General features: G+C 43.9%; 1 protein-coding gene across 2 annotated transcripts in view; it reads left to right on the forward strand.

Annotated features, from left to right (window-relative positions):
• Positions 1–19,196, forward strand: part of EXOC4 (exocyst complex component 4) — a 755,957-nt gene that overhangs the window by 712,787 nt on the left and 23,974 nt on the right. The gene's annotated exons all lie outside the window — the stretch shown is intronic.

A 19,196-nucleotide genomic window follows, 5' to 3' on the forward strand; every position in this document is an offset into this window, starting at 1 on the left:
TAAGGTAGTAGAAGGCCAATAAACAGATTCAATCCACGGTTGTGGTATAAACTTGGGCAAGTCACTTCCACTCTCTTAGCTGAAGTTTCCTCATCTAAAAATAAGGCTCTGAGTAGAAGATCTGCTGTAGACCCAACTTGCCCAGAGTTGCACAAGGTAGAGTCAGAGATGGGGCACAGAGGTCCAGAGCCCCGCCTTGGCCACCAGCTCTCAGAAGACGCTGTCCCAGGAAAGGCTTTTGAGAGGAAGCAAATTAACTTCATTCTAATTGGGCGCCTGGGTGGCTCAGTTGGTTAAGCAACTGCCTTCGGCTCAGTTCGTGATCCTGGAGTCCCAGGATCGAGCCCCGCATCAGGCTCCCTGCTTGGCACGGAGTCTACTTCTCCCTCTGACCCCCCCCCCCTTCTCGTGTTCTCTCTCTCTTTCTCAAATAAATAAAAAAAATCTTAAAAAAAAATAAAATAAATCTCTGCTTTCTGTTTAAAAAAAAAAACAAAACAACACTTCAATCTAATTCCCTAAAAGTACTGTAAAGATTTCTCATGTACACAGTATGTAACAGGCACTTTTAATATTTGATGACTAGAGGGACAGAAAAATGAAGGCATGTGTATATATGAAGGAATGAAGACAGAAGGAGGGGAGGCCAGTTTCTTCCGGTCAAGCTCCCAGTTGTGGCATTTGCTCACCACACCTCCTGGAGAGTAAGACCGACAGAAGCTGGGGCTACTGCTTTTGCATGACCTATACAGGTCCTATAAGGCTCAGAACGGTAATTCAAAAAATAAACATGTAGGTGCTCAAAAATATAAATGTCACATCTGCTGTCGCTCTTCATCTTCTTTGCCGTGCTGAGGTTTTCCAGTTGATGGAAAGGTTTTATTCAGATCAGCCGTTTCGCTTTTTCCTGGAGGCACTCTTAATCTTTGTGTTCTAACCTTTAAAGATCTAGGCTTCACTTGCTGCTGTAATGATTTCCATTGCCTGGTATCTCTATGCTTAAATTTCTCCCAAGAATTGCCCACCTCCGATTTTGCTCAATTGCAAATGGAATCTCATGAGAGAGAACGAATGGTGGGCGGAGGGGGAGAGGCTGGCTCTTAACTGACCTCTCTCTCTCTCTCCCCCCGCAGGTCGGGGGAATGGTGGATCCCCGGCCTCCGCCCTCCCGCAGGCAATAGCACCCCATCTCCTTCTCCTCGCGGCAATCTCTTTCACAAAGACGCTGGTGAAACATTTTGGGGGTACTGGGGACACAGGAAGGAGGGAGCAGCTGGGGCTTTTTAGGGGCTGGACCATGTTATTGACAACATTAAAGGCTTCATGGCTACGTTCAAGTGGAAATTAATTACAGCCCAGTTCCCCCATTTCTCCCTTAGGTGACAGTCTTCTGTTGATGTGTGCTGCTGTGAAAGTAATAATAGGTTTCAAATGTTTGTGAAAAACATAAAGTAATTACTTGCTGTGATAAATCAGTCATCTGAAGTTTCAGCTTCGCTCCTCTCTGCGTACATGGCAGTGGGTCTGTGTCTTTTGTTAACTTTAATTATATAGCATAGGAGCATTTTTACTTTTCAGTTTTCAGAAATTTCCCCTTTTTCTTTTCTTGGTTTCCTAGTTCTCTTGGGATGAAAGTATTGAAATGATAATGACACATAACTAACATTTGAACAAGGGAAGCATATGTCTGCCAGGGAGCTGATTGCCTTAGTTAAGTTTTGTAGCTGTTGGCTATTAGCTATTTGCCAGTTTCTCTAATGAGCCTTAAATATTTACTGTTTGTGGTGCAGAGGGAAAGAATGTGCTCTGGGGCATTCTGAGCTTCCTTCCCACCAAAAGCATATGTTTAAATTATGGGCCCTGAAGCCAAAGAGCCTCTAATAGCTTTTTTCCCTTTTTTAAATTAAAAAAAAAAAAAGGAAAAAAAGGAAAAGTTTCCATTGAAAGCTGCAGCTCCTTCCCTGGGGTCCCTTTCTTCAGTAGGGCCTGTGCAGATCTGCTTGGATGACACTGACCCCTTTTGTTAGCTCGCCTGTAGAATAAGAGAGAAATTTCCTTTTGACAACTATCTTAGAAGAGGTCCTTATCCAAGCAGATACAGTAGTGAGGACGATATCCTGGCCAGCATGACATATCATCATAGGTAGGTCCCTTACTGTTAGTTAGCACTAGGGATGGGTCACCCCTAAAAATGTGAATTGCACATGTTCATATCTCTTTTTAACTCCTATAGCATTACATTTTTTCTGTTCCGTCAAATCTATCTTGTCCATTCCTGACCGGTGGGTGAGCCATCATAAATCCTACCTTCAAAGGTTTGCTTAATCTCCTGGATCAAGCTCTCCCTTACTTAGAAAAATAAGTTTTTCCCTTTCCAATATTAATCTCTCTCTTCAAACTGTCATTTATATTTAGAATCAAAGAGAAGAGCAGTGAGAATTGGTTGTCTCATTATTTATCTTACTGATTAATTGGTTGTCTACTGGAGAATTCTTCTGTATGGAAAATCATACTTACTGGGACTTCTGAGTTTTTTTCTTACAATGATCATTGGTGTTCATGATGTTTGCCCCGAGACTGGAAGATCCCATCCAGTATCAAAGAATACCACTGTGTTTAGTATAGTTTTAGCATTATGTCTATTTTTTACTGTATTCTGTCTGTTGAAAACTGTTGACAATGTGATATCTCAGTTTAAGCCAGAATCTCTTATTACACCTGTAACCCCTTCTTTTCTTCCCATGCTGCATCGTGGAGTTTTTAAAGCACTATAATTCTATCATAGCATTTCAGTTTTCCACATACAAGTAAGGCGAGATAGTAACAACAAACTGCTCAAAATATCTTTTATTCTATTATTGTTAACACACAGTTACCAATAACTACTATGTATTGAGCACCCACTTTGTGTACGGCCCTCTTCTTATGTGATATTCACAGGTTATCAGATGTAATCCTTGTAATAACCTAGTGTGTCTGGGTATTAGCATTTTCATTTTACAAATGGGAAAATTGAGTCTGAAAGATTAAGTAACCCAAGGTCTACACAACTAGCAACTGACAGAACCATGATTCAAAGCCAGCTCTATCTGCATTTTAGCTATTGTTCTATACAGCTCATGACAATGAAACGCGTTAGTATTTCAAGGAGATATACCACAGCCTCAGTGATTTTACAGACTCTATTAAATGATGACGCTGGGATGTTCTTCGTTGAAAGGGCTTCAAGGAGGGGTAACAATTTTTTATCTTCCCTGCAAGAAATTGAAAGGAAATGTTTTATAGGTCTGCAGGGATACACAAAAGGAAGCCAAAAGGATTATGAGAAAGGATTTTGGCGCGGCACCTATTGTCTATCTAGGAATGATTACATTTATTGTCAGGCCCGACAGAGGCGGGAAGGGGTATAGGACCTCTGAGGGCTGCCACACAGTAGCATTAGAGAGTGTCCAGGGTAGGTAGGAAGGCAGGACCAGACAGCACAGGGAGAGGGGGGTCACTGCCACGTACACACCCTAATTCCCCAAGTATCCAAACACCTACATGTGGTGGTAATACAATGACTAATGAAATGAAGTTGTCTTAAATAGCTTGTAAAAAACTATTACGGTTTTTCAATGAATTTTACATACTCGGAAGAGAGGAGAGAGCAAGAAGATAGGTGTTTTTGTTCCATCAATAGAAAACCCAGTCATTTTGAAGATTTTATTTATTTATTTAGAGAGAACGAGCACAAGTGGGAGGGGAGGAACAGAAAGAGAGAGAGAATCCCAAGCAGGATCGGAGTCCACGGAAGGGCTCTATCCCACGACCTGAGCCGAAATCAAGAGTTGGATGCCCAATGAACTGATCCACCCAGGCGCCCCAAACCTACTCGTTTTAAAAGAAAAATAAAAGGAGTGATCCATGATTGACATTTGTCATTTTTTGATCAGTTAGCTTCTAAATCTCCTCCTGTGTTGAGAGAATTCTCCACAGCATGGCCTTGGAGGGAGACAGAACCCATCCTCCATCATCAAAACACAAAGCCCAGGCTTGCTTCCTGTATGGGGACCCAGCCTATAACAGACAATCAGATGTGCCTACTCCAGACTAATCAGGGAGCTAGGGACTCCAAGGTCAGGGGTAATGGAGAATCATATGAGGCGTTACCAGCAGTGGTGGAACTTCCAGTTACCTGGGGTAGTGGCCAATAGCAGTGACCATGGCAGAGTCAACATCCGGTTCTGCCGGCACATGAGCAAAACACAGTGTTCTGTGTTTAAGCGGCAGCAGCAATGGTATATCAGGAAACTGTCTTTGCAGGGTGATTCTGGAGCGCTTCTGGCCATGATCTCAACCACTGCCTCACTTGTTTGCTCCTGCTCACTTTCCAAATCTGATTCTCCTCTCTTCCTGGCTCACCTGTAAATTTTACCCAGTACCCTTTCAATAATTGCTTCTCTGCAACTTACAGCCGTGATTGTTACATACATATACATGGTAAAATCTAGTGAATCGAGTAAATTTTCACTTTTAGTTCTTTCAGTCTTCAGCAAAGCTCAGTTTTACATTATTAATCATTACTATTGAAGTTTTAATGTCAACTTTGATTATTACTCATTGCTATTAAAGTTTTTATATAAAGTTACACAGCATCTCTTTATCTTGGCTAATTCTATAGTATACTTAAATATCCATCAAAAAATTTTAATTTTGGGGGGGGTGCCTGGGTGGCTCAGTCATTAAGCGTCTGCCTTCAGCTCCGGTCGTGATCCCAGGGTCCTGGATCGAGCCCCGCATCAGGCTTCCTGCTCGTTGAGGAGTCTGCTTCTCCCTCTCCCACGGCCCCTGCTTGTGTTCCCTCTCTGGCTGTCTCTCTCTGTGTCAATTAAACCTTTAAAAAAAATTTTTTTTTAATTTTTTTTAAAAGAGAAAGCAAAACTGGCTGGTTTATATGCCCCGAGGCTTGTTTCCCATCCTTGAGAAGACCTAATTATCAGTTTTATACATTTGTTTCCATTATCTATTACTATATAATGAATCATCCCCAAACTTAGTACCAAGTACAGCAACCATGACATTAGTTCTGTTGACTTAGCATATGGACTGGGGCTCAGCTCTACAGTTCTTCTGCTGGATTGCCTTGGGATGTCTCCCATGGCTGTAAGGTGACGGCAGCTAGACCTGGAGCGTCCACGCTCCTTTGTCTGTGTGTGACTGGTGGGGGTCGCTGGAAGCCTGGGCTCCACTGGGGTGTTAGGGTAACTAGCTCCTTCTCTTTCTCTCCTCATTTAGTCTCCGAGATTCTACCTTCCACATAACTCTTCCAAGTGATTTCTCCATCAGGGCAGTTATACTTCCTACATGGTGACTTAGGGCTCCCAAAAGGATGAAAGTAGAATCTGCCAGGCCTTAAGTCGTGGGCACAGGATTATCACTTCTGCCACATTCTGTCAGTTAAAGCAAGTGACTAGGCTAGCCCACATTTAGTGTAGGAGGGGACTATGTAAAGGCAGGAATAATGGGAGGCATAGTTCATAGGGGCTACCTTGGGGATTTAGCTATCCTGTGTCTAAACTTCAGGCTGCAGAGTAAGTGTTCAGTGCCAGGTACAGTAGGCATCCACTGTATTTGTCAGGACTATTTCTATTGCGAAGAGCAGAAACCAAATCCAAACTAGCTTATGCCCAAAAAGAGAATTTATTGAATCATGAAACTGAGATATTCAAGGGGTGATTGGTTTTGACATAGTTTTGTCCAAGGATTCAAACCACATCAGCTGGACTCAGTCTTTTTTTTTTTTAAGGTTTTATTTATTTATTTGACAGAGATCACAAGCAGGCAGAGAGGCAGGCAGAGAGAGAGGGAGAGGGAAGCAGGCTCCCTGCTGAGCTGAGAGCCCGATGCGGGACTCGATCCCAGGACCCTGAGATCATGACCCGAGCCGAAGGCAGCAGCCTAACCCACTGAGCCACCCAGGCGCCCCATGGACTCAGTCTTTTTTTTTTTATCCATCAGACTCTTGCTTCTGTTTGCATCTGCTTGGCTTTATTATTATATAGCCTTTGTCCTCCCCAAAATAATAGCCACAAACTAGTATCATACTTTTAGCAGAGAATGTTAGGGAAAAAATCCGCACAGCAAATCTCATGGAGGGACTCTGACTCTGTCCTCCTACGAACCAATCGCTGTGGCCGGGAGGAAGGGGCGTTCTGATTAGACGGTCCACGTGCCCACACCTGTTGCAAGGGGCTGATCCTTCAGACCAGGACTTCCTAGGAAGTGTTCTAGAGAAAAGGAAAGCTTCTGTTACCAGAAGAAGTCGGATGGATCCTGGAAAAACAAAAACAAGAAATAACTACCCCCGATAACATTGTGCTGAATGAATGAAATTTAATAAGTGAGTGGCATAGGCAGTGAAGTACTGAGTTTATTAGGTGCCAAAGGAGACAGACACTTCAAAATTGTTTTATGGAAAGAGCTAGACAGAAGTGCTGCTAGGAGTGGACTGAAATAGAGAAAAAAAAAATGCAGTTTTGAGCTGTACTTTGAGAGAGGGGAGATTTAAGAGGAGGACGATATTATAGACCGAGAAAAGGTCACTTTCTGCAGAACCAAAAGCAATTAAAGATAGAGAAGTTTCCAAAGTCTAATTTTTGGATGCAGCTGCTCTCCTTAAACTATACTTTTAAGAAAATTAGGAGCTTGGTTAGTACAGTGCGTTGTACCATTTAGTTACCAATTTAGTTGGATCTCAGGAAGAACTGTTCTGTAACCCTGAATGTGACAGTGGGGTGTCTCAAATATTTAAGGGGCTCCTACAAAAATAAAGTTCCGTGGCGACTGTTATCGAAGGGTTAAGAGAAAATCCTTTTGAAAATATATATTCATTTGTCCTCTGTCACTTTGATTAGCAATAAATGCTGAATCCCCAGAAATAATAGTAATCTGCATTTTTGTATTTAGAGCCCTCCTGTGAGGCTGAAGGTTTCTATGTCAATTAATTAGCTCTTCTCTGGGGCGCTAAGGAGGAAAGGAAAGCAAGCCCAGATCCCTCCCCAGCCCTGGCTGAAAACCATTGAGCAGGTTCGGGATCTACAAGGGGAAAAAGAACAAAAACTGACCTGACTGAACTAAGTACAGTTTCCTTGAAATTGGGGAAAGGAGCAAGCAGTAGAAGGGAGAAATGGCTGTAGAATCTGGTCAAGAGAAGTCCCAGGTGGCTGTCAGAGTCTTACATCACCTTGTCTTCACAGAAACCTAGAAAGTCTTCATTCTCAAGGACTTTGAGGTGGTGTCATCTGTCACCCTCCTTTAACAGACAGGAGACTGGCTCAGGGAGATGGAAAAACTGGCCAGTGAGGGATCCTGGTAGGACTAGGACTCACATTTCCTGACTCCTTGGTCAGGACTTCCCCTTCCCCACCCCACGCCCCAAGACTCGGCCTCCTGGAGGCTGATGTCAACTTTCCCAGTGTTCACATTCCCATTGGAAGCCGCGCTATCCTCAAGCAGTGGCAGGTAATCTCCAGAAAAGAAGCATCACCATCTTTGTGTGGTTTGAACCCCTCCCCCTAGTTTCTTTTCCAACTCGAGGGTTATCTTGTTAACCCCACTCCCCGTAATGTTTTCCTTCTCTAAGACTAGAATAATATTGCTGCTAGACACTTCTTTATAAACAGAAATTACCATGTGATAATAATTATGACTTCTGTTCACTATCCGCACATACTCATATCCTTGTTATTAAGTAAATACAGAAAGATTATTCGTTTTATTAGCTTTTGATATTGATATTGCTATGTTCTCTCTTAGCTATAAATATCTGCTCTGCCCACATCAATTTGAATCTTTTTTTCTTAAGCAAATTAAAGTAGAAATGATAACACAATTACCATCTGAATTCTACTAAACTCCAAGTCAAAACAAAATATAAGGACTGTGATTAAGTGAGAGGGAGAGACTGGAGGGGGAGACTTCTCCTGCTGCTAAGGAGCCGGAAGTCATATCCTTAGCAGAAGAACCAGGATGTCGTAGGACTGCGTCAGTGTGGAGGGTGGCTGGACTCCCGTACTGGCAGACACAGTACAGTTGCCCAGGATGGGAGGTTGAGTCTCGTCACTGGCTTGTTAAGTGCTAATTTGGGTACTAATCTTCTGCTTCCAATGAACATTTTTCCACAGGGTATATGAGTTCTTTTCCTGAGCCCAAGTTCATGCTAGTAACTTAGAGAAACAGTCTTCAAGTGCTGGGTAGACAGGGAGAATCCGGATATCTGACCAATTTGAACAGGTTTAGTGTTGTGGTCATTTACAAAAACCTTCAGATTCTTACTTTGATCCTGAGAGGAATCTGGTCTGATATAGACACCTGCTGTCTGCCTTCAAAGAATGTTCTCAAACGTTCTCGTCTACCTCGCCATATCTAGTGAGCAGATGTAAGAGGACCCTTAGGCCCCAAATGGTTTTTCTAAGCTGTTAGGGATAGTCTCATCCCAAATATGTAACTTGATAATCTCCTGTGTTCATTGTACTTTAAGCTTCTGTTTCACCTCAGGACCTTGGTGGACCTTTTAAAACAGCCTCTTCTTAGGTTCTTACACATCTTTGGAACCATGTGCCATTGGGAGCTTCTTACCACTAATTTCCTTAATGAATAAAGCCACGTATAAGCACAAAAGCATGTAATTTGAACTATTTCAATATCTGAAGCATTTCCTAAAGAAGTCAGTTGCTCGAGGTGGTTATGACAGATTGGCAAGGAGCTATCCATTCATACCTCAAGGGGCCATCCATTGGTAAGGGTCAACCGTTCATACCTCCTGAACATACTTGAGAGCTAACCATTACTAGAACTTCAAAGATGAAGATCTAGTTCCTGCTTGTACGTGGTGGAGGAGGGTGGGCTCAGTACTGAGAGGGATGAATGGGATAACAATTAAGAGAGAGAGGACTAAGAGAGGACTAAGATAAGAAAGGATATTAAAACCTCGTAAGATTCACTCCTTGGGTATATACCCAAAAAGAAGGAAAACATATGTCCCCACAGAAACGTGTCCATAAATAGCATTATTATGTATAATAACTGCAAGGTGGAAACAACCCATATGTCCATTGCTGGATGAATGGATACGCAAATGCGGTCTATCCACACAATGGATTATTATTTGGCTATAAAAGATTGGAGCACATGAGTGAATCCTGACAACTTTATTCTCAGTGAAAAAAGACAGTCACAAAAGATCATATGAGCTCTGATTCCATTCATAGAAGAGTCCAGAACAGAGAAATCCGTAGAAACAGAAAGTAAATTCGTAGTTGCCCAGGGCTGGGTAGGGAGCAGGGGGGACAGGCGTGGTAGCCAAAAGGTACAGGATTTCTTTTTTGAGGTGATGATGGTGTTCTAAATTCAGCTGTGGTGATGGTTGCACATTATCTATAAAGATGATAAAAGCCATTGAATTGTACACTTGAAGTGGGTGAATTATATGGTATGTGAATTACACCTCAATAAAGCTGTTTTTAAAAAAAAAATGACTAAGAACTAAAACTGAGAATAATGGTAAAGAATGATAAGGAGTGGCTCTCTTTCCCTTACTCCCCCTCTCTCTACCCTTTCCCCCTCCCCTCCCCTCTCTCTCTTTTTCTCTCTCCCTCCTTTCCTTTCCTCTTCCCTTCCCTCTCTCCCTCTCTCCCCCTCCCACACCCAAAAGGGAATCACTGTCTGTGGTTGAGGACAGACAACTGCCTCTGGAAGTAAGGGAATGCTTTTCGTGCTCCTGATGATTTTTTTTAATCATTATTAAGAGTTGATTATGGAGCTAATTAGGACTACAGAACTTCCAGCTAGACAAAGAGAAAATTGCACTTGGGAGGGTAGAGAAAGGTAATACTAGTTCAAAATCTGACAGGGGCGCCTGGGTGGCTTAGTGGGTGAAAGGCTCTGCCTTCAGCTCAGGTCATGATCCCAGGGTCCTGGCCCCAGGGTCCTGGGATCAAGCCCCACACTGGACTCTCTGCTCAGCAGGGAGCCTCCTTCCCTTCCTCTCTCTCTGCCTGCCTCTCTGCCTACTTGTGATCTCTGTCTGTCAAATAAATAAATAATTTTTTTAAATTACTTAATTAGGGGCACCTGGGTGGCTCAGTGGGTTAAGCCGCTGCCTTCGGCTCAGGTCATGATCTCAGGGTCCTGGGATCAAGCCCCCCATCGGGCTCTCTGCTCAGCAGGGAGCCTGCTTCCTCCTCTCTTTCTACCTGCCTCTCTGCCTGCTTGTGATCTCTCTCTGTCAAATAAATAAATAAAATCTTTTAAAAAATAAATAAATAAATAAATAAATTACTTAATTAATTTTAAAAAAATCTGACAAACACTTGCATCCCAGCTGGAGGAAGCCTTTCTTATTAAAGGGAAGGAGCTATGCTGTAGAAAGCCGCTCAAGAAAAAGCAATCCCCAAGTTAAAATAGACTCATCTAATGAAAGAGAAAGAGTCTGAGACTCCATTATAGATCCATTAAGTTAAGAATAGCGCAAGAAATGTAAGGAAATTCTTTTGTTTTGTATTTGCAAGAAAGATTTTTCTTTTCTGAGTTTTCATTTGTTCTTGAATCTCTCAGCTTAGCTTGTTTTAATAAGCAGACAGTGAGATGAGTTACAAAGTCATGATTTAAGATCCTGAATATCTGATCTCCCTAGTAACCCAAACCATCTGGGATTATAAATTATGACTCGTTATTGCCACCTGATGACAACAAAGAGTACAGCCCTTCTGGAAGTGCTGGCCCTTTTAGAAACAGATGCCCCCCTTGCAAGCTGAAATGCGGAATCAGTGACAGAAATATGGTGACAGAATATCTTTAGAGGTTCTCTGACCTTGGTGTTAGAAAGAGGCCACCTTGTCATAGGCATCTTTTAGCATCGTGAAGTCTTTTCTTTGAACCATGTTACCTAGAAAGCAGTATTCTGTATATCGAAAGTGATTTTCCGTCTATTATATCAAAGCGGTAGGTGTGTGTCGCCCTAAGCCTGTCACCACTTTCTCCTGCAGTTGTAGCTACTGTCACTGTCCAGTGGCTGCCACTCGTATTGGTGGCAGCTGCCAGCCTGTCGTCACTATGGCTGCTGTCATCACCCTCACACACAAGCTGTTGCCTCTGCCACTGTCTTCCTGCTGCTAATGGGGCTGATTGGCACCTCTCCACGCCACATCAAGGTGCAGAAGCTGCTCACCACCCCAGGCTCTGAGCCATCTGACACCCTGTACTGCTGCTGCTCATTACGGCCCTCAGAGCAGTGGCGCCAGCTGGGACCAGCCCAGCCCAGAGCTGGGTGGCTCCGCCTGATGGGGGGAGAGGGACTGTGATAGTCACCTTGCTACCTGCGGAAGCAGCTGGGCCTCTCAGTGAGACTGGACCTGGGGGCTCCAAGCATCCTGCATCATTAAGAGTCAACACATTAGAGCCCAGCGTCTCTCTTCTTCGATTGTTTCACAGCTTCAGCCCTTTCCCCTCACCGTGGGCCTGCTTAGGTGCCCACAATAGGCAATACTGTGCTCTCCCTGAGCACACACTGAGTTTCAGTGCTGTACGTTAAAAGTTGTGGTAAAACATTTTGCATCATCTCCAGTATTTTTCAAAGCTTGTGAGGGTTAAAAAATATGTAGGATTCAAGATGGCAGCCATCAAGACTGTACTTCCACAGAAAAATAAACAAGAATCCATTCAAGCAGAGAAAGAATAGGAGAGGATTTACCAGTGAACAAAGGTGGTCAACAGATTTCTGGAAGATGGAAGAAAATGGGGTACAGTTAATGAGTAAACCGGGGTGGGGGGCGACCTCTGACTAGAATGTGCAATGAGTGCTTTGGAGAAGTTCCAGGTTCATAACCCACAGTTTAAAATGGGAATGCCGAGAGAGACTGAAAACAGAAGGATTAATGAAAATTTTATAAATATGAAAATGTCATTACAACACATTTTATTCACCCCTTTAAAATGCCAGCACCCAGAATTTATCTCTGAAAGAGCCATCTTGGGAAATATTTGGGGAAAGTCGGGGCATCTGGTGTGGCTGTCACAGCCCCAGAACAGACCATCTTCGTGTGGCATCAGAAAAAGAGGTTTCCCACCTGACGGCTGGCACCCCACCCACTAGCCCACAGGAGAAACAGACTTACCTGTTAGCACTTTCAGCATCCCCCCCACATAACTCTCACAGGCAGAACTCTCTCCCACCAAGAGGGGAGGCATTTCAGGAACGTGATCCAAGCTGTACTTAAAGGCCTAGCATCCCACTAATTGGAGTCACAAGAAAAGAGATGAGAAAATGAAAGGGAAGGGAAAGTGCTGCGGAATCGGTAGAAACGCTTTTCTAAAACTAAGGGCACAGGTCTTCACAGTAGAAGAGTCTATTGGGTGCCCAGCGCGGTGAATGCAAAAAACAGCCTCACCTAAAGGCAGCCTCGCGAACTATCATACTGCCAGGAGTAAAGTTCCTAAAAGCTTCAGCGAGAGAGGGAGAAAAACAAGTCAGCCAGCGTCAGGCTTGTGATCAGTAGCACTAAGTGCTAGGAAGTAATGAAATGATACCTGCTCAGCTCTGAGGAAGAATGATTTCAGCCTAGAAACGTGTATCCAAAGGGTATATCCGCCATGCTGGGGGCAAGAGGAAGACATGGTTAGAATTTTAAGGATTCAGAGAGTTTACTTTTCATGCTCTCCTTCCTGGGGAACCAAGGATGTATTCAAGCAAAGCAGGTAAATAAACCAAAAAATTAAAAAACATGATGTCTAAAAAGACTCTCGATTCCACTCCGAAAAACAGCAAAAGGGCAGCCTTGAAGCAGATTTGAAGAAGGATCAAGTCCAGTTTGTGGTGACAGGATACAACACCCCCCAGGGAAAGAGCTCTGGGAGTAGAAAGACTCAAGAAGATGCATAGTATGATTAAGAATTAAAAAAAAAAAAAACAAAAAAAACCCTTAAGCCATGATAAATATAACAATGTAAGAAAAAGAAAAGCCAATGTGAAATTTTGAGGGGGGAAAAAAAACTGTAGAAAAAATTCATGGTCCAAATACAAAGCAGAGTTCCAGAAGCATGCTGTTGAAGACGCCTCACGGTTATGACTGAACGATAGAGAGGGAAGTGTACTCCTTACACAGTACCGGGCCGGGCACCGAGCCATCCTCGGTACTCGCAGTGATGTAAATGTCCTCTGTGGTCGTCACGCAGCAAAGCACGGGAGACCAGGTTGTGCTTGTAGGACAACACAGGCAAAAGTAAAAATGCAGCTAAGAGAAAATGGAAGCCAGAGGCCCAATGGAAGGTGAAATATGGACCATAGAGGAAGAAAAGTTTACAAAAGGGTCATTAATAACTTCCTCTTAAAAAGCGGGGACAGACAGCAGATGAGTTGGAGGTTTAGATAGTTAATTATTTAAATCACAGAGGGCAGCGTTTTTACACCAAAGTAATAAAATAGCCGAAAGAGGAGAAAGGTATTGCAGGTGAGCTATACTTTTTGTCTTTCACACCAGGTTTATCTGTTAGATACATTTGACTCCATACATTAGAGGGAAGGGACTCAGCGACTTGAAATATTTAAAACATTCCACAACTCTATATAAGACTCAGTGCTCATCATGAGAATCCCCATCACCTATGTCACCCATCACCCCTTCACCTCCCCTTCTGGTAGCCATCAGTTTATTCTCTAGAGTTAAGAGTCTGTTTCTTGGGTGCCGGGGTGGCTCAGTCGGTTAAGCGTCTGCCTTCGGCTCAGATCTTGATCCCAGGGTGCTGGGATCAAGGCCTGCATCTTGTTCCCTGATCAGCCGGGGGTCTGCTTCTCCCTCTGCCCATCCCCCACCTCTTATGCTCGGCCTCTCCCTCTCTCCCTGCCTCCCTCTTTCTCTCTCTCTGTCTCTCGCAAAAATAAATACAATGTTTAAAAAGAGAGAGAGAGAGTCTGTTTCTTGGTGTGTCTCTTTCCTTTGTTCATTTGCTTTGTTCCTTAAATTCCACACATGAGTGAAATCAATTGGTATTTGTCTTCCTCTGACTGACTTTTTTCACTTAGCATCATCCTCTCTAGCTCCATCCGTGTGCTTGCAGATGGTGAGATTTTGTTCTTTTTTTTTTTTTTTTTTTTTACAGCCGAATAATACTCGGTTTAATGTATATTATATCTTGCCAGCTCTCTGCTGTTCCCTTCTCAAGGTCTGTTGGCTTCATGCTCCACAGCCCCCTCTGTCGTCCCAGGCAGGTTCCTACACTTCCAAGCATCACAAAAACATCAAGTGGAAAAAGACAGTTTCCCTCCCTTGCTTCAGTTTTGTCTCAAGGAAACATTTTCAAGCAGTCTCGCTAATGGACTTCCACTTGTATCTTACTGGCCCTAATTGTCTCACACATCCTCCTCTAAACCAGACACTGGCAACAGAAAGGGACCGCTGCCTTCTTACAGCTACTCAGCTGACTTGACTTGGTGGAAGGTCCCTGGAAATGGCAACTTGTATTCTAGCATGAACCTAAGACTTAGGCATGACAACTATTATCTCATCTCTCTCCGAACTGATCAGATTTCATGCCGATAGACCCCTACCAAGGAAAAGTTGTTGTCTCTGGAGATCAGTTATAGACATAGTTTAGAGGGAGAAGGACCACAGTGACTGTCTCGTGGCCTTGTTCAGTAATTCTCTCTTAAGATCTAGAAATGTAGGTTCCTTCTTTCTGGCTATGTATCAAATGAGGATCCTCAGAGATGCTAAGTAAATTTTTTCTTTGATTAAATAGCTTTGTATAATTCAGAGGTTCTAAAAGATCCTTCCTCTCTTTAGATAATCTATAGCCATGTGATAATATATGGATTCTATATAGGGAGAAGGGTTCTGTGCCTCTTCTCAAAACTTCCTTGTTTTGCAGCTTGGAAATGGAAACACAATGCAAACCAGGGTTTAGATCCCAGCCCTCCCACTTAGTAGTAGCTTTGTGACCTCAGGTAGTTTCCAGACCTTTCCATGCTTTAGTTATTTCTAAAAATGGAAGCGGTTGGCTTACATGTTAGGGTGATTTGGTTTTTTTGTTTTGTTTTTAAGATTTTATTTATTTGACAGAGAGAGAGAGATCATAAGCAGGCAGGCAGAGAGAGAGGGGGAAGCAGGCTCCCTGCTGAGCAGAGAACCTGCTGTGGGGCTCAATCCCAGGATGCTGGGATTATGACCTGAGCTGAAGGCAGAGTCTTACCCCTCTGAGCTAGCCAGGTGCCCCTGTTAGGATGGTTTTAAGGCTTAAGTGAAACTGCCAATGGTATAAATATAAGGAAAATGTCAGCAGTTGCTAACTCTTCCTATAGTAGTGTGCAAGAGGGTGTGTAACTTGGTCCCCCCATTTTTATGTGTTGGATGGTCAGCCAACATTATGGAAAAGTGAGTCAAATTAGGCAAGGCAGAAGAATTTGATTCTCATTTGAAGCATGAATATAGTAACAAGAGGAGGGATGAAAGGCAGCAAGGGTAAAGACCAAAAGGTAAAGATATCCGTGCTTTTGACCAAGTTTTCTCAATCAAAGGACTGCACACTGCTCCCACAGCGCCCTGAGCCGAACCCTACGGAGCTCCATTGAAGGGGATTTCAGTGGAATGGATTCCTCACAGAAGGAGACCATGGTAACTTTATTCCTTCCCTGGAACACTTTGAATTATAAAAAGAAATCAGGCTCAGATAATCAAAAAGCGTGAGATGGTGAATAAAATACATTAGAGGATTATAATTCAATAATAATTGAATTTCTCTAGCAGAGAGACCCAGAAAAGTTCAAATGTATCATCTCAATTAGTTCCAACACCCATCTGTCAAGACACGGGCCCGGTGTTAGACTCTGCACCCCTCGCATCCTTCACCAAGACAATGAGACATGACAGTCTTCCCGTGGCATCCGTGGCTTCACACGCTTTGCCGTGAATGTGTCAGGCACGATTTAGAAGTGAGCTGTCCCCATTGCTCCTCGTGCATGGAGACCTCCTCTGGCTAGCTTCCCCTCCACATTTCTTCCCTGAACGCTGGAAGTTCTTGAAAAAGCACATATTTCTCATGCCAGTATTTCCAGTTATAAAATAGTAATCCTCGGCGTCTTACTACTTACCAACTGGTTCTGAACGCAGGGAGTTCTGTGCAAAATGCCTAGCACTCTGAGTACCAGGGAACTAAAAAAGGTAGCTTGTCTTTCCACAACTTCCCTTCGAAAGGTCAAGATGGGAATGAAATCTGGCGCCGCATCCGCCTCCCTCCCCTTCTGTGGCCCGAGCCGCAGCACAGACATCACGCTCTCAGAGGCAGGTCTGAGAAGTGCCGGGCTCAGGAACTGCGTGTTGATCGTGTGGGAATCAGCATATCTGGCAGATGGGGCCTGTCTGAGTTCGTTGAGCTGAGAGGCATCTGCACCAGGCGGACAGGGGAGCTTCTGCGTGATGGGTTTCGGGCTTAATGTGCGGCCCGAGATGGGGCAGCCTGAGACTCCCCCAGGGGGATCCAGTAAACACATAGAAACACATAAAAAGATTAAAGCCTTTGTTAATTCCAGGGCCTGTGACACATTGCAGAATGAGACTGTTTTCGCCAAGTGCTGGGTTCATCCTCTTGACGTCCGTATTTACCTTGATGCGCTTCCAGAGCCGCTGCGTGAAGTCCGCTGTTCAGACGTTGTTGGCCTCTCTAATTTGTCTTTTAAATTGCCGGAGAGTGCTGAGCTGAGTGAGGTGGGCACATTAATCCTTTTGGAGAAATCACTTGCAAAACATTTTATTCTCTGTGACTTCCTTCTGATTCCTTGGCTCTCCCTGACTCTTCCTTCTAATTTACTCTCATCTCTGTTGTACTTGTTTCCCTATTTCTACATTTTATGTTCCTTCGGTGCCCTGCATGGCCCCCATGCCCTCGTCTTTTCAGGTAGTGAAGTGGGAGGAGGTCTGTACCAAAAACTGCAGGATGCTCTCTGTCTTTGTATATCACCCTCAGCAATAACGAGGGGCCCTTGTACGCTCCCTGGGCTTGGTACGAACCCTCCTGGGGCTTGGCTGGCTCTGGGAGAGGGCCCTAGAATGAAGGTAAATGAACACTGGCTTACCCAGCAGTCTCAGAGCGCTCAAGGTGCCCATGTCAAGAGAAGCAGATGTGTGTCTCTACCAATACATCCCATAACCCGCTTTCCTGCTTGCGGTGACACGGACGTTTCTCCTTTCATTTCCTGGCTGCAACACGGAAAGATCCACCCACCTTAAATTGACCCACGTTCCTGCTTCCATCTGGTGTGAGCAGAGATGCTGATAAATGAGAATCCCAAGCAGGTGGAAGAGAGTTACGTACAGCTTGATAGGCGGATAGGTGTATGTGCGCATGGGCGCGCGCGCACACGTATGCTTGGTGCAGAAAAGATGAGTCTGTATATGAAGATGCAGATATTTGTATGTCTGTGTGGGGGGTGATGTCTGTGTGTAGCATTTAGAGTCTAAACCGGGTAATCCTCGCATGGAGTGCATAATGCAGCTACAGGGGGTCCATAATCCGCAAAACTAGATGCAAAATCCGTGTGGATGTCGATTTCATTGTTTTCTGGCAAGGCAGTCCACGATTTGACTGAGTTTTCAAAAGGCGCTGTGAGAGTCCCAGTCCCTTTTCTTTGACCCTCTGTATTTGCTCTCTCATCCTTGGAACATTCTGAACAAAAGTTAGGGATGGGAACAGGCCGTCACAGTAATGCGAAATGATATCATCTTGCCAGGCCTTGAGTGTTTTCCTCTTCACTGCCCTTCCTCAGAGTTTCCCGTTCAGAACAGACCACCCCCCGCAGCGGTTCAGACTGTTGTGCTCAGCGGCCCCCACAGAATGAACAGCTGTGGAGGGTTGGGACAAGGGGTCAGAATCCACAGGCTTTCACTTTGTTGAAGAGTTTGCATTTGAAAGGAGTTCATCTTATTCTCTCATAAAGCAAGTTCCCACTTCTAAACTTATGAGCATTCTCCATTCAGGAGGGATATCTGAATCAGCGTTGGCCCCCTATTCTCTTTCATCGTCTCTGTCAGGGCCGAGCAATTCTTCCTCTTAAGTTTTCAAATTCTTAATAGCAGACTAACAGGCCCATTCGCTGTGGTTTTGGTTCTCTGTAAAAACAGGCTCAAGGTCTGCCAAAGCTGAACCTTAGTACCTTAACCTTAGACTGTACTTCCTAGAAATTCCTAACACCGTCCATGGCGCATTCGTCAGTCTTGCCAACCGCATATATCCTGTTAAACACAAAGACGCGTTGACTTTTTCTTCCTCCAGAAGGTTCCAGCTCCTGCTGCTGTTTTACTGTTTCCACCATCACTACGCTCCCACATTTGGAATGAAGCAACAATCCTTCAGTGGGTATTTATATCTTTCTAGTGTCAGCCATCCTTTGTGATGTTGTTTCCCTTAAATTAATTTGTCACTCCATCCTTAGAGCAACTTTATTTCAAATTATCCAGCCCAGACTTTATAGGCTTGAATAAAAATTATCCTATTCATTGTCCTTCCTTAATTGGCCAGCTTCTTCTCTCATTGTTTATTCCAGAAACTTCTGTTCCCATTGATCAGACAGTGCTCCTTACATGTGAGTCCATGCATTTGTTCTGACTGTTCTGACTTAAACTTCCCACTCTCTTTTTTTTTTAAGATTTTATTTATTTATTTGACAGAAAGAAGAGAGTCAAGCGAGAGAGGGAACACAAGCAGGGGAAGCGGGAGAGGGAGAAGCAGGTTTCCTGCCGAGCAAGGAGCCTGATGTGAGGCTCGATCCCAGGACCCTGGGATCATGACCTGAGCTGAAGGCAGACGCTTAACGACTGAGCCACCCAGGCACCCCAGCTTCCTACTTTTCAAAATGCGTCGCACTACCTATCACCCCTTTTCTGGAATGCTCGACTCCTCGACACTCATTTTCCTATTCTCTGACATCATTGGCATATTATTGGTATCTTCCGTAATGCAAGCACATGACATATAATAGATGTTTAATAAATATTTGGTCATTTCAAAGATAGCTTTCCAACCAGTGGAATCCAAGAGTAATAAAGGTATGTTTTGGGGAAAGCAAATAATGGCTGGTCCCAAGGAATCAATGCAGAAATTTGTACAAACATACAGCTAATTCTGAGGTCACTGAAGCTTAATTAACAATATTTATAACATCTTCAATG

This window comes from Lutra lutra, chromosome 11 (assembly GCF_902655055.1).
Source record: "Lutra lutra chromosome 11, mLutLut1.2, whole genome shotgun sequence".
Taxonomy (NCBI): domain Eukaryota; kingdom Metazoa; phylum Chordata; class Mammalia; order Carnivora; family Mustelidae; genus Lutra; species Lutra lutra.